The following is a 13,411-nucleotide window of genomic DNA, read 5'->3' on the forward strand; positions in this document are numbered from 1 at the left end:
TTACTCTTGTCAATATTCACATGCATGTCAGTTTTGGATATTCATTCATGTACCTGCTTCGTGTCTCTCCCTGCAAGAAATCACATTAAGTCAAAGCAAAATCAGAATTTGCTTTGAGAGCATGTCAGTATATAGAATATGTCCCAAGTACCTATTTACTAGCGCAAAGATAGTCTGACGAGCCCATCTCTAAGTGGACAGGGGTTTTCTTGAGCCAAAATGAATTTCCTCCCAGACTATGCTTTCAGTACTTGCTTAAATGCTTTTTTATAGATTCCTCCCATTACAAACGTTTTATTGTCAAAAATCTTTCTTTTTTATTTTAAGTTTTTTTTTATTAAAATGTACTTTAGGTTACTATCATTCAGGAGGCAGTGAAGCACTCTGCTTTGATGCTTTCACTTCCCTACCCCATTTCCCTCTACCATTCTTAATCTTTTTCCACAGTTTTAAAGATAAACTTCTTGAAAACTGTCTAAAATCACCTGTTTTTACAACCAGCAGCTTTTGCTTTGCCACTTGTCCCAAGTCTGTTCTAGTCTATTGTCATTAAAGTCACAAAGGAATTTTTCAGGGGGTATGTCTATAAAACAGATTCTGGCCCTAATTTGTTTGACATTGCTGATCATCTGATTCCTCTGAAGATCTCTTACCCCACTCTACTCATGGTAGTGCCAAGTTTGTAGGAGAAAGAGGCTTATTCTTTAAATTACAGGAACTAGGATGAATAAAGAAAGACTGTATTGGAAATGTGGGCTATCCTGTCACAAAAACTCATTAACATTTGTAGCCCTGAGAGGCTGAAGAAAATATAACCAGACAAAAAAGAGAAGGAAAGAAGGAAGGAAAGAAGGAAGAAAGGGGAAGAGAGGGAGGGAGGAAGGAAAGAGAAGAAGGAGAGATTCACAGAAGTTTCAGAATATTCTTCCTAGATTTTTTCCTCGAAGGTTAAGCTAAATAAGAGAACTAACTCTAAAAAACCAAAAAAAAAAAAAAAAAAAAACACCTAACTCTGGCTGCAGCAGTGATTAAGTGATTAGAAATGTTTCCCATAGGTAAGATTCATAAGTAGTTTCTTACTAAGGAAAAGAGAGGAAATCTGATAGGATGTTACTGAAATGCAGACCAGCTAAATCCTATGAGTTCTATCTTTAAATAAATACTTGAATAATATACAAATTCCCAAGTAGTCAAGAAAAGATAAAATAAAATAATAATGAAATACCATTTCCCACTTCTTTGAGAATAATTAAAAAAGGAATGTTTTGCCAAGGGAGATGTCAGCATTATGGCACTCTGATATGATACATTATCTTGGAAATGTAAATTGCTACACTTTGTAAATAGCTCTTCAATAATACACTTTACAACTAAAAATATATTTATTTCAACCCAAAATTCCTCCCTGGGAATCTATCTATGTAAATATTAGTCCATGTACTTAAAGATCTGTGTACCAAAACATTATTTATAGTAGCAAATAGGATCAAATTAATATCCATCATGGGAGAATAGCTGAATAAATGATGATACATCTAGTGATAATATCAAAATATAAAAACAAGTAAAGGAATGTAAATTTATGTAAATATGTCAAAATTAAATATATGCATTTTTATTAACTAAGAACTATATGACAAAACTGCTTATCAAATGACATATTAGTACAAATTATTCATCAAATCATTTTAATATCTTTAAAGTATTTGTAGGTTTAAAAATATTTTTTAAGATGTATTTATTTGAGAGAAAGAGTATGCACACACAGGTAGGGAGAGGCAGAGGGAGAGAGAATCTCAAGCAGATGCCACACTGAGTACAGAGCCTGACTTGAAGCTCGATCTCAGGACCCTGAGATAACAACCTGAGTCAATACCAAGAGTCTGATGCTTAAGTGATTGCATCACCCAGGTGCCCCTATTTATAGATTTTTTTAAAATAAATTGAGGTAAATGTCCTTAATTAAATACTTCTCTGTACTGGGCTACAATTTGATAATATGAAACTACACCCACTTTTTTAATGATGTAACAATAAATCGGTTGTCATTTGTCACATCAAATTTCTCTCAAAAGTCAAAGAAGATTCTCTCATATTTTGTTGACTTAACAATTGTATTAAAGTAATTTGACCCTTTGATGATGCGACTTACATATCTAGTATGTCCACTATCACCTATTTGCAAATAGTTAAGGAGAATGTCCATTTCCCTGAATAAAGCACACAGACAGTGAAATGGAAGAGTGCAAACTGGCCAAGCCACACCTGTCCCTCTAACCTTGAGTAACCTCTCCGCTTCGATTTCTTCATATACAATAAGGATGGCAGCCTGCTTTCATGGTTTGCAGGTTAAGATAGTTTAACTTCACCATGGCACCTGGCTCAGTCCATGTTAACCTGACAATAATGCTTGTGTCTGGTGGGCTATGGGTTTATTTTAATAAGTAACCTCTCCAAAGACCTCTTCTTTGGAGAATGGAATTTAATAGGGAGGAGTCATCTCTGGCTCTCATGGCAACCTCCAAATACAGGAGTGCCTGTCATGCCTGGAGGGCCTGCAGCACTCACTCACTTGCTTTCCCATTCCCTTTGGGCTTTCTGAGAAGTACTACAGGCAGTTTCAGCTAAGAACTCCATGAGGGGAGCACTGACCCATGGTAGGTGCTGCTATTTGGGGAGTATACCTGGGCATTGCCCACTTTAGTGTCAGCACACTATGAGACTCGCTGTCTCCCAAAAAGAGAGCTTGGCACATTCTGAACAGAGGGATCCTGAGGACCCAGGAGGCTGCGTGGGGCATGTGGTGGGTTGATTGTCAGATGTGAGATCTTGAAAGAGGGACCAAGTGAGCACTGAATGTGGGGGGAACTGAGGACTAAAAGTTTAAACATTGTAGCTGACTTTTCAGCTGCACTGAAGGTCTCTACTGGAAAAATCCATAGAATGGTTAAAAAAAAATGGAAATTACATTTCCTGTCTGTCTGCCTATCTATCTATGTATCATCATCTCTTATCTACGTGCCTATCAATGTGTACCCTTATATATGTTCATAAACAATATATGTGCAAAAAGATCTATTAATTCAGTATCATTAAATTTCAAGCGATATTCATTTTCTTCATAATAAATTTCAGAAAATTTACTTTTTTCAGTAAGCACAGATGGTTTGTATGATATCAAAGAACACAACTGTTACAGAAATCAAAAGCCTAGTCTCTATTTTTCCTGGAGTGAACAAAGCTGCCCAACCTTAGATGGGCCATGTGGCTTCATACAGTGAGTGCCTCAGAGGCATACTTAGCATTTGTGAAGCAGTGATTATGCCCAGGCACTGTTAAAAGGGCCTCATGCACATGTTTGGTCACTGAATTCTTACAACGTCCCTAATGCTCAGATAAAAGGCTTTATGTGCACACTTCTTCAATCAGAAAGGATGAAGCCATGTCATGTGCTTAACAGAATTGCAGGAGCTCCCAACATTATTTTCATGTGAAGTAATGATTAAAAGAAAAAGCTGAGAAGACACTGACATCATTTTTTCAAAATCAAGCACTTTATACAAAATTGACAGAAAAAAAAGCAAGTTGAAAAATATATACAATTAATAAGGAAATCAAAGACATGATTTCTAATCTCTAGTGCCTCAAGTTAAAAAGAAGAAAAGTAATCAATAATCAGATAACCATAGAAATAAAATCAATGGAAAGAAGTGTGATACAGTAATTAATGTTTCTGGCCTCTGAATTCACACTATGTTAAATTTTGATCACTCAAATGCAGATTTTACTATAGTTACTATAAATAAAAATTCGGATCCATAATAAAATGATCTAAGTCATTATATTATTTTGAAAGCTAAATAAGGCAATCTTCATTTTTAAAATGTTTATTTTGGATTGCCTGCCTGAAATGCAGTAGTTCATTAGTAAGTTTTTGCAGTCGGTAATCATGATCATTAACCTACAATTCAAATAGCAGTTACTAAAAGTACTATTAAATGACTATCAAATGCATAAAAGGGAAATTCAGTTGATTTCTAATTTTATTTTTTCTATCTAATTGAAAAAAATACTAAGAATAATAACACATGACAGGGTTAATAATGGTTTTGTTTAATTAAACTTTAGTACCAAAATAATTTGATTCTCATACTTCAATATCTACACATACAATAATGCTATTATGAGTTATGATGTGTACATTCCAAATACTCGAGATATTCTCTGTTGTTTCCTCTTAGGTCTAGAGATAAGTTGTCTAAAAATAACAGTGGTGAGTCTTTTATCTTGGCTTCTATTCTTGTAATTATTCCCAGTTTTATTTAATTCTTAAGAGGTCACAATGCTGTATGTCTCCTGGGTGGAATCTATAATCGTTTTCTCTTGAACATAACACACATGCACACACTGTGTCTATTCCACATCTATATCTTATTCTAGATATAGATGACTCTGTGGATCTATATAGAAAGATAAACATACCTATCTCTCTATATCTATCTCTGTTTTGTTGCTTTTTTGCTTTAGTGTCATCAATGCAGTGAGTGTGAGGAGAAACGACTTCACAACATGACAACTCGTGTTGCCAAGTGAACGGTGTTCATTACCTGTTGAAATATGTTTTCTGAACTCCCTATCCAAGTTTCTTGCATATTTTTTGGTGGGGACCTGACTTTTTTCTGATTGGTATGTAGTTCTGTGAATATGATAGGCTCACCCCTTCATTGATTGTATATGTTACAGATGCTGACTTCCAACGTGTGGCCTGCTTTTTCACTTTTTACATGATAATGGACAAAAATTCTAATTTAATGGAGTCCAATTTATCTATATTACATTAATGGTTAAAGATTTTCAGTGTGAGACTTAAGTAGTGCTTAAGAAACTCTTGAGTTAATTTCTTAAATTCTCTGTGAAACCCACATGAGACATATTGTCATACTTTTCATAAATTGAAGTCCTTCCTGGAAATAATTTTTGTAGAGTATGATGTTGTATTCTGGTTTCTTCTTCATTCCTCCTCCTCCTTTTGAACTCGAACACGCAGTTGAACAAGACTCTCCTTTGTGTCATGTCATATGGCTATGCATGTGTGCCTCATTCTGGGCTCTCCCGATCCACTGGACTCTTTCTATCCTGGAACCAGTTTCTCACAGTATTAATGATTGTACATTTTGGATGGTCTGTTGACATTTGGTAAAGCAAGATCTTTTCGTTTTCATGAGTGCTTTAGTTATTGTTGGTGATTCTTGGGGGAGATTACAGTGTGCCTCTAATTAGCCATTTTAAAACTCTTTAAACCTTATCAAAATGGTATATGCATACTTTCACTGAGTTTAAAGCTAAAATTTCTTCATGGCCCTTGTTTTATGAAGCTGGCTGAACAATTCCTGATAGTAATTAGACAGATTATGTAGCTGGTCCAACCAGGACTTTTATCCACAACAGTTAATCTTTGTGCTAAATTGCATCTGATTGCAGCTGTGATTCTATAAATATTTGCATAGTAATTATCTTTATTTGATATTACGAAATGTATTAATGTTTAAGACTTTACTGAAATATATATAGCATTGCCACAAATACTGTTTTTTTTTTTCTGATTTATCAGGCAGATTTGTGGCAGGGTAGAATTTATAAATGGTGTTTTACTCAAAAGAGAGGAAAGTATTTTCAATTTGTAGTATAGAAGAAGGAAGCTATTCTAGTTAAAACATTGTAAGATACAGAAATAAGAACAATCTATAGTAGATTGAGAATATTATTTATCTCAAACCACACTGAAAATACCACAATACTCCAACATTTATTTAAGCATAGAGGTCTTCACCGAACACATGAGTAATTCCATATGGGTAGACAGTCAAGGGTATGGATGTAGTTCTCTGGTTTCTGGAAGAATAAGATGAAACATTTCTTGTGCATTTCTTGATAACTAACACAACCTCTTCATCTTTCCCATTATACTCATTCATTCGGCAATGCCATGTTTCCCTTCAAAATATAATTCAGTGGAATAATATTAAGTAATAATAAATAATAACTAAGAAAATAAATACAACAAATAAATGAATAAGCAATAATAAGTTAAATTACTTAATAGAGTAATAAATAAAACCACTCAATTTCTCAAAGAAATAAACAATAAAATATAGGTAAACTAAGAAAAGTTTAAGAAAAAGGAAACATGTTTGGGTGCCTGGATGGCTCAGGTCATGATTCTTGGGTCCGGGGATCAAGCACCATGTCATGCTCAGCAGGGAATCTGCTTCTCTCTCTCCCTCTGCCCCTCCTCTTCCTGCCCCCTCATGCTCTCTCTCAAATTAATAAATAAAATCTTAAAAAAAGAAAGAGGAAAATAATTTAATAATGTTTCCAGGGTTATGATTTAATTGTGACACATAGTTTCACTGAAATAGAAGCAGTTCTTGTGGATTTACAATCCAACTATAATAACAATTTTTAAAATATATATGAAAGAAATGGTGAAGTTATCTCATTTAATATTATATCACTTATTTAAAATGGAACCTGTGTCCTTCTCTCCCCCGTGCTTCCAGGGCCCAACATACTCCTTCTCCTGTTTCACTGTATGTTCTCTACACTGCCTTTTCCCATAGTAACATTCCCTACAATTTATTTATACAGTATTTATTTCTTATTGTCTATCAGATCACTACCTCTCTTCTGACTTCCAAAAAAGCAGGAATCATAAACTATTTTATTCATTCTTGTTGCAGATGTCTAGGAAAGAATGTTTTAATTACACTTTTAAACAACAAGCTCAGGGCAAGCCTTACTGTGGTGATATTTGGAAGTTACTTGAAAGAAACAATAAATGTTGGTGAGGATGCAGAAAAGGGGAAACCTTCTTCTGCTGTTGGTGGGAATGCAAGCTGGTACAGCCACTCTGGAAAACAATATGGAGAGTACTCAAGAAGTTAAAAATAGAGGTACCCTGTGACCCAGCAATTACACTATTGCATACTTACCCCAAAGATACAAATGTAGTGATCCAAAGGGGCACCTGCACCCAAATAAACATTGTGGAAATTATGCAGCAGCAATGTCCACAAAAGTCAAACTATGGAAAGAACCAAGATGTCTTTTCTCCGCATCCTCTCCAACATTTGTGGTTTCCTGCCTTGTTAATTTTCCCCATTCTCACTGGTGTGAGGTGGTATCTCATTGTGGTTTTGATTTGTATTTCCCTGATGGCAAGTGATGCAGAGCATTTTCTCCTGTGCTTGTTGGCCATGTCTATGTCTTCCTCTGTGAGATTTCTCTTCATGTCTTTTGCCCATTTCATGATTGGATTGTTTGTTTCTTTGGTGCTGAGTTTAATAAGTTCTTTATAGATCTTGGAAACTAGTCCTTTATCTGATACGTCATCTGATATGTCATTTGCACTGTTGGTGGGAATGTGAAATGGTGCAGCCACTCTGGAAAACTGTGTGGAGGTTCCTCAAAGAGTTAAAAATAGACCTGCCCTACGACCCAGCAATTGCACTGCTGCGGATTTACCCCAGAGATGCAGATGCAATGAAACACCGGGGCACCTGCACCCCAATGTTTATAGCAGCAATGTCCACAATAGCCAAACTGTGGAAGGAGTCTCGGTGTCCATCGAAAGATGAATGGATAAAGAAGATGTGGTTTATGTATACAATGGAATATTACTCAGCCATTAGAAATGACAAATACCTACCATTTGCTTCAACGTGGATGGAACTGGAGGGTATTATGCTGAGTGAAGTAAGTCAATTGGAGAAGGACAAACATTATATGGTCTCATTCATTTGGGGAATATAAATAATAGTGAAAGGGAATAGAAGGGAAGGGAAAAGAAATGGGTAGGAAATATCAGAAATGGAGACAGAACATAAAGACTCCTAACTCTGGGAAACGAACTAGGGGTGGTGGAAGGGGAGGAGGGCGGGGGGTGGGGGTGAATGGATGACGGGCACTGAGGGGGGCACTTGACGGGATGAGCACTGGGTATTATTCTGTATGTTGGCAAATTAAACACCATTAAAAAATAAATTTATTATTTAAAAAGAATAAAATAAAATAATAAAAAAGAACCAAGATGTCCATTGATAGATGAATGGATAAAGGAGATGTGGTATATATGCACACCTGAATATTACTCAGCCATCAGAAAGGATTGAATACTTACCATTTACATCTACATGGGTGGATTATACTGAGCAAAATAAGTCAATCAGAGAAAGACAATTATCATTAGTTTCATTCATATGTGGAATATAAGAAACAGTGCAAAGGATTATAGGGGAAGATAGGGAAGACAGAATGGAAAGAAATCAGAGAGGAAGACAAACTGTGAGAGACTCTTAATCATAGGAAGCAAACTGAAGGTCACTCGAGGAGAGGTGGGTAGAGGGATGGGGTAACTGGGTGATGGGCATTAAAAAGGGCACATGATGTGATGAGCACTGGGTATTTAGATGAATAATTGAACTCTACATCTGATATCTGAAACTAATGATGTACTGTATATTGGCTAATAGACTTTAAATTTTAAAAAATTATATTTGCCTTTTAAAAAAAGAAACAAGAAGGTTAGTCATGCAAATATTGAGGATAGATAATAAGAACCAAAAAACACAGACTTTGTATGGGAGACTTATATGTCAGAATGACAACAAGGATTCCGGGGACCCTGGAATATGGTTAGTGAGGGGCCAGGCAAAGAGAAAGAAGGCAGTGCATTGACACTGAGTCTCACAGGCTCATATCATAGTTTTGTTTTTCACTCTGGGTGAAATGAGAAATATCGACAAGTTTTGAACAGAGGAATGACATGAGCTGACTTATGCTTTAATGTAGGCACTCAGTAAATATCGAGTGGAATTGAACTGAATTGATTTTGAGGGAAAAAAAGCTACAGCTCTTGAAAGTTCAGCAACTTATCAGACACTGATATATAACAAAAATTTTAAAAAAAAGATTATTGGAAAATATGTCTAGGCCAATGGGAATAAAGTTGATTTCTATGAAATAGTGACTGGAGTTTAGAATGTTGATTTTTCCCCTAATGATATAAAAGTAATTTCTCAAGAGAGCTTTGGTAGAAAGTGTACACACACATACACACACGGTGTACATACAGCTTCCAGTGGAAGGTGAGAGTGGTCAGTGTTTTACAAAAGACATTTGCAATGGGGAAATAAACCAGCAAAGAATAGACCCATGTTTGCAGTAGCACTTATGGAATTCTCCTTTTCTTCTGGATTATTTAAAAGTGGATACTATTAGATGTGAGATTTTGTTGGCAATACAGAAAATGTTTTCATATTTTTTAAAAACTTTATCCATTTTTGAGAGACAGCAAACAGAGAGAGGGACAGAGGGAGAGGGATAGAGAAAGAGAGACTCTCAAGCAGACTCTCCTTTGAGCATGGAGCCCACCCCAACCTCCCACCCCGGACTGAATCTCCTGACCCTGAGATCATGACCTGAGCCCAAACCAAGAGTCAGACACTTAATCAATTGAGTCACCCAGGTGCCCCAATGTTTTTGTGTTTTAAGGATAAGTTACACAAAGTCAAACTGTATGCTCTCCTTTTGTGTTAAAATTCTTACCTCAAGATTATGTGTCAGAATGATGTGCATGCATTTAAACATTTAACAGGTTTTATTTGCTTACAGGAAATTTCTTTACTGATATATACAAAATATAATATTTTAATTCATTGGAATACAATGAATCGGGGTTTTCCTATGATGGAAAATTATCATTTGGTCTTTAATACATACTTTTTGTTTTGTTTTGTTTTGTTTAAATTTGATTGTTGGTTTTTTTTTAAGATTTTATTTGAGAGAGAAAGAGAGAGAGATCACAAATATGGGGAGGAGCAGAAGGAGAGGGAGAAGCAGACTCCCTGCTGAGCAGGGATCCTGAAACGGGGCTCCACCCCAGGACCCTGAGATTATGACCTGAGCTGAGGTGGACACAACTTACAAAACAACTGAGGGGCCTCGCTTTTTAATTTTTTAATTTGAGTCTAGTCGACACACCATGTTACATTAGTTTTAGGTATATAGCAGTGAATCGACTTCTCTCTGTGTTGTATTGTTCTCACCACAAGGGTAGCTACCATCTGTCACCATCCAACACTTTTAATACCTACTTTTAATTCATTTTTAGGAAACAGCTTTTAGCCTCCTCTACCAGTCCTCACTGCTGTTTGCAGTGGCAGCTGCTAGCTATTCCCAGAGCAGTACTGGAATTAACAATGACACTGGTATAGTGTATCAACAAGGAAATAAACAAAAACAGAACATGCTTCTATTAGGGATACTACTGAGAAAAATCAATGTTTTCCTAAGGAGGAAAAAAAAGACAAGACAATGGAGGGAGAGTGTTTCCTTTTCAGGCTTCTCAGAGACCACTTAGCCAGAAACTAAAATAAAGATGTTCCTGACTTATGATGGTTTGACTTAAAGATTTCTTGACTTTACAATGGTATGAGATCAATATAAGTTCAGTAGAAAGTATACTTGAAATTTTGAATCTGGATCCTTAGTCTAGCAATATATGCAGTAGGATCCTCTCTTGTGATGCTGGGCAGCAGCCACAGCCTCCAGTCAGCCAGTAATCACGAGGGTTAACAACCAAGATACTGACAATTGCTCTGTACCCACATGACCATTTGTTTTTTTTTTTTTTTATGCAGTATTCCATAAATAACAGGAGATATGCAACACTTAATTTTCAAATGGGCTTTGTGTTATATGATTTTGCACAACTGTAGAATAATTTAAGTGTTCTGAGCATGCTTAAGGTAGACTAAGTTAAGCTATGGTGTTCAGTAAGTTTTGTGTATTCAATGCATTGTCAATTTACAATGTTTTCAACTTACAATGGGTTTTTTTGGAGGTTAACCCCATCATAAATTGAAGAAGACTTTTGCATGATTACAAAAGCTTAAGCATTTTAAGAGGAACCTATGAAAGACTAGTAGAAGAAAGTAATAAAAAATACACAGGAAAAATCTGAATTATCAGAGACATATGGACATACTGTCTTATAAGTTATGTTGAGGTTATAAAGAAACATATCAAGAAAAATCAACAAATACTGATTTTGTTAATAGGGAATTTGAGCACAGTTTGAAAATTTTGTGATTTCACTAAGTTACTCAGACATTCATATTAATAGGACATGTTGAAACTCTACTTCTATCAATACTATATGAAGTAAATTGAAGCAACCCTCTTACTGAGGACAATTAGGGATGATTGACATATATATTTTTGACAAAAAAACTGACGATAAATAATTAATTCTCATATTAAAGGAAATTCTAGAGGCCCTTTTAGGCATGAGAAAAATTATACTATTTGTTAGACTTTATGTATGTACATGAATAAATAGTGATGATTGTCTATATGTTTATATAAAGGTAAATGCATTAAAGAGGCCTAAGTCTTTTTCCTGGACAAGGATCAATAAGAATAAAACTTTATTTTAGACTTTGACTACTAATAAAATGTGTTGGAAAATCTGGGTTACCATTTAAATAACTCTAAGTACATAGGTAGGACATGGAAAAAGAACAAAACACACGCAAACAGATCAGAAAGGAAAGCATGAAAAAATATATTTAAAAAGTAAAATAAATACATCTGTAATCATGAAATAAAGAGTAATAGAAATTTTTAAAAATCTATGAATAAATACATTACATATAATTGGATTAACTCTCCAAATCAAGTTTCAAATGGTCAGACTGGAGTATAAAAGAGAGTCAAATGCTGCTTATAAGAAGCATATAAAATATAAATTTTTGGACAGTTAGTTGATGACAAAAAAACTCCCAAACATATAATAACTAAAATATACCTAATATTACTGTATTAATGCCAATAAGTGTTTAATGACAGGATTATGAATGGTAACAGAAGTAATTGTGATATAAATTTTAATTCACAGAGAAGTTGTAGCATTACATATCTACATGTGATTAATAACATCTCCATTTCATATGATAAAAAAGAAATAAAAAGAAAAAAGTCAAAATTCATAAGTAAATATAACCATACTTCTTTCAAAAGTTAACTGAATATGAAAAAGAATTACACAGCAGTGAAATTCACATACTGTTTTTGATAGATTTGACATACATCAAACACCACAAACAACAGCCCAAAATACACATTATTTTCAAGAACATAAGGATTATGTAAGAAACCTAATAATATACTAATCATGTATATTACTTGTTTCAACAAATTTGAAATGACTGAATTATACAGAAAATATTCTCTGACAGTGAAAAATGAGACAATCTTACATGTTTAATAAAATAATTAAGATACATGCTTCTAAATAATTTATGGGCCAAAGAAGAACATGCAATGGTAATTAGACTCTTTGTTAACTTAAACATAATTAAATATATTATTTGTGGGATGGTTTTAAAGCAGTCTCTAGAGGAAAATATATAGCTTCAAAATCACAAAAGAAGAAAGGCTGAATTAACATTGTGGCAAATGAGCCCCTGAGGGAAGGTCACTCTGCTTGTCCCAAAGACTTGTCAATGAGCTAATAATCTAGGGTGAAATTTACTTAGGTCATGGTTGATGTTGTTGACTCAGCCCACTCATACAGCCACTCTGCACTGAGCAAAATGACTAGAAGGAAGACCTCACCACAAAAGAAAGAATCAGAAACAGTACTCTCTGCCACAGAGTTACAGAATTTGGATTACAATTTGATGACAGCCAATTCAGAAGCACAATTATAAAGCTACTGATGGTTCTGAAAAAAAAAGCATAAAGGAATCAAGAGACTTCATGATTGCAGAATTTAGACCTAATAAGGCCAAAATTAAAAATGAATTGAATGAGATGCAATCCAAACTGGAGGTACTAATGATGAGGGTTAATGAGGTAGAAGAAAGAGTGACATAGAAAACAAGTTGATGGTAAGGAAGGAAACTGAGGAAAAAAAGAGAAAAGCAATTAAAAGACCATAAGTAAAGGTTAAGGGAAATAAATGATAGGCTCAGAAGGAAAAATGTACATATAATTGTGGTTCCAGAGAGCTCCGAGAGGGCCAGAGGGCCAGAATGCATATTTGAACAAATCATAGCTAAGAACTTCCCTAATTTGGGGAGGGAAACAGGCATTCAGATCCAGGAGATAGGTCCCCCCAAAATCAATAAAAACCGTTCAACACCTCGACATTTAATAGTGAAATTTGCAAATTCCAAAGATAAAGAGAAAATCCTTAAAGCAGCAAGAGGTAAGAGACTCCTTAACTTATATGGGGAGCAATATTAGATTAACAGCAGACCTCTCCTTAGAGACCTGGAAGGCCAGAAAGGGCTGGCAGGATATATTCAGGATACTAAATGAGAAGAATATGCAGCTAAGAATACTC

This window comes from Nyctereutes procyonoides, unplaced genomic scaffold (assembly GCF_905146905.1).
Source record: "Nyctereutes procyonoides isolate TBG_1078 unplaced genomic scaffold, NYPRO_anot_genome, whole genome shotgun sequence".
Taxonomy (NCBI): Eukaryota; Metazoa; Chordata; class Mammalia; order Carnivora; family Canidae; genus Nyctereutes; species Nyctereutes procyonoides.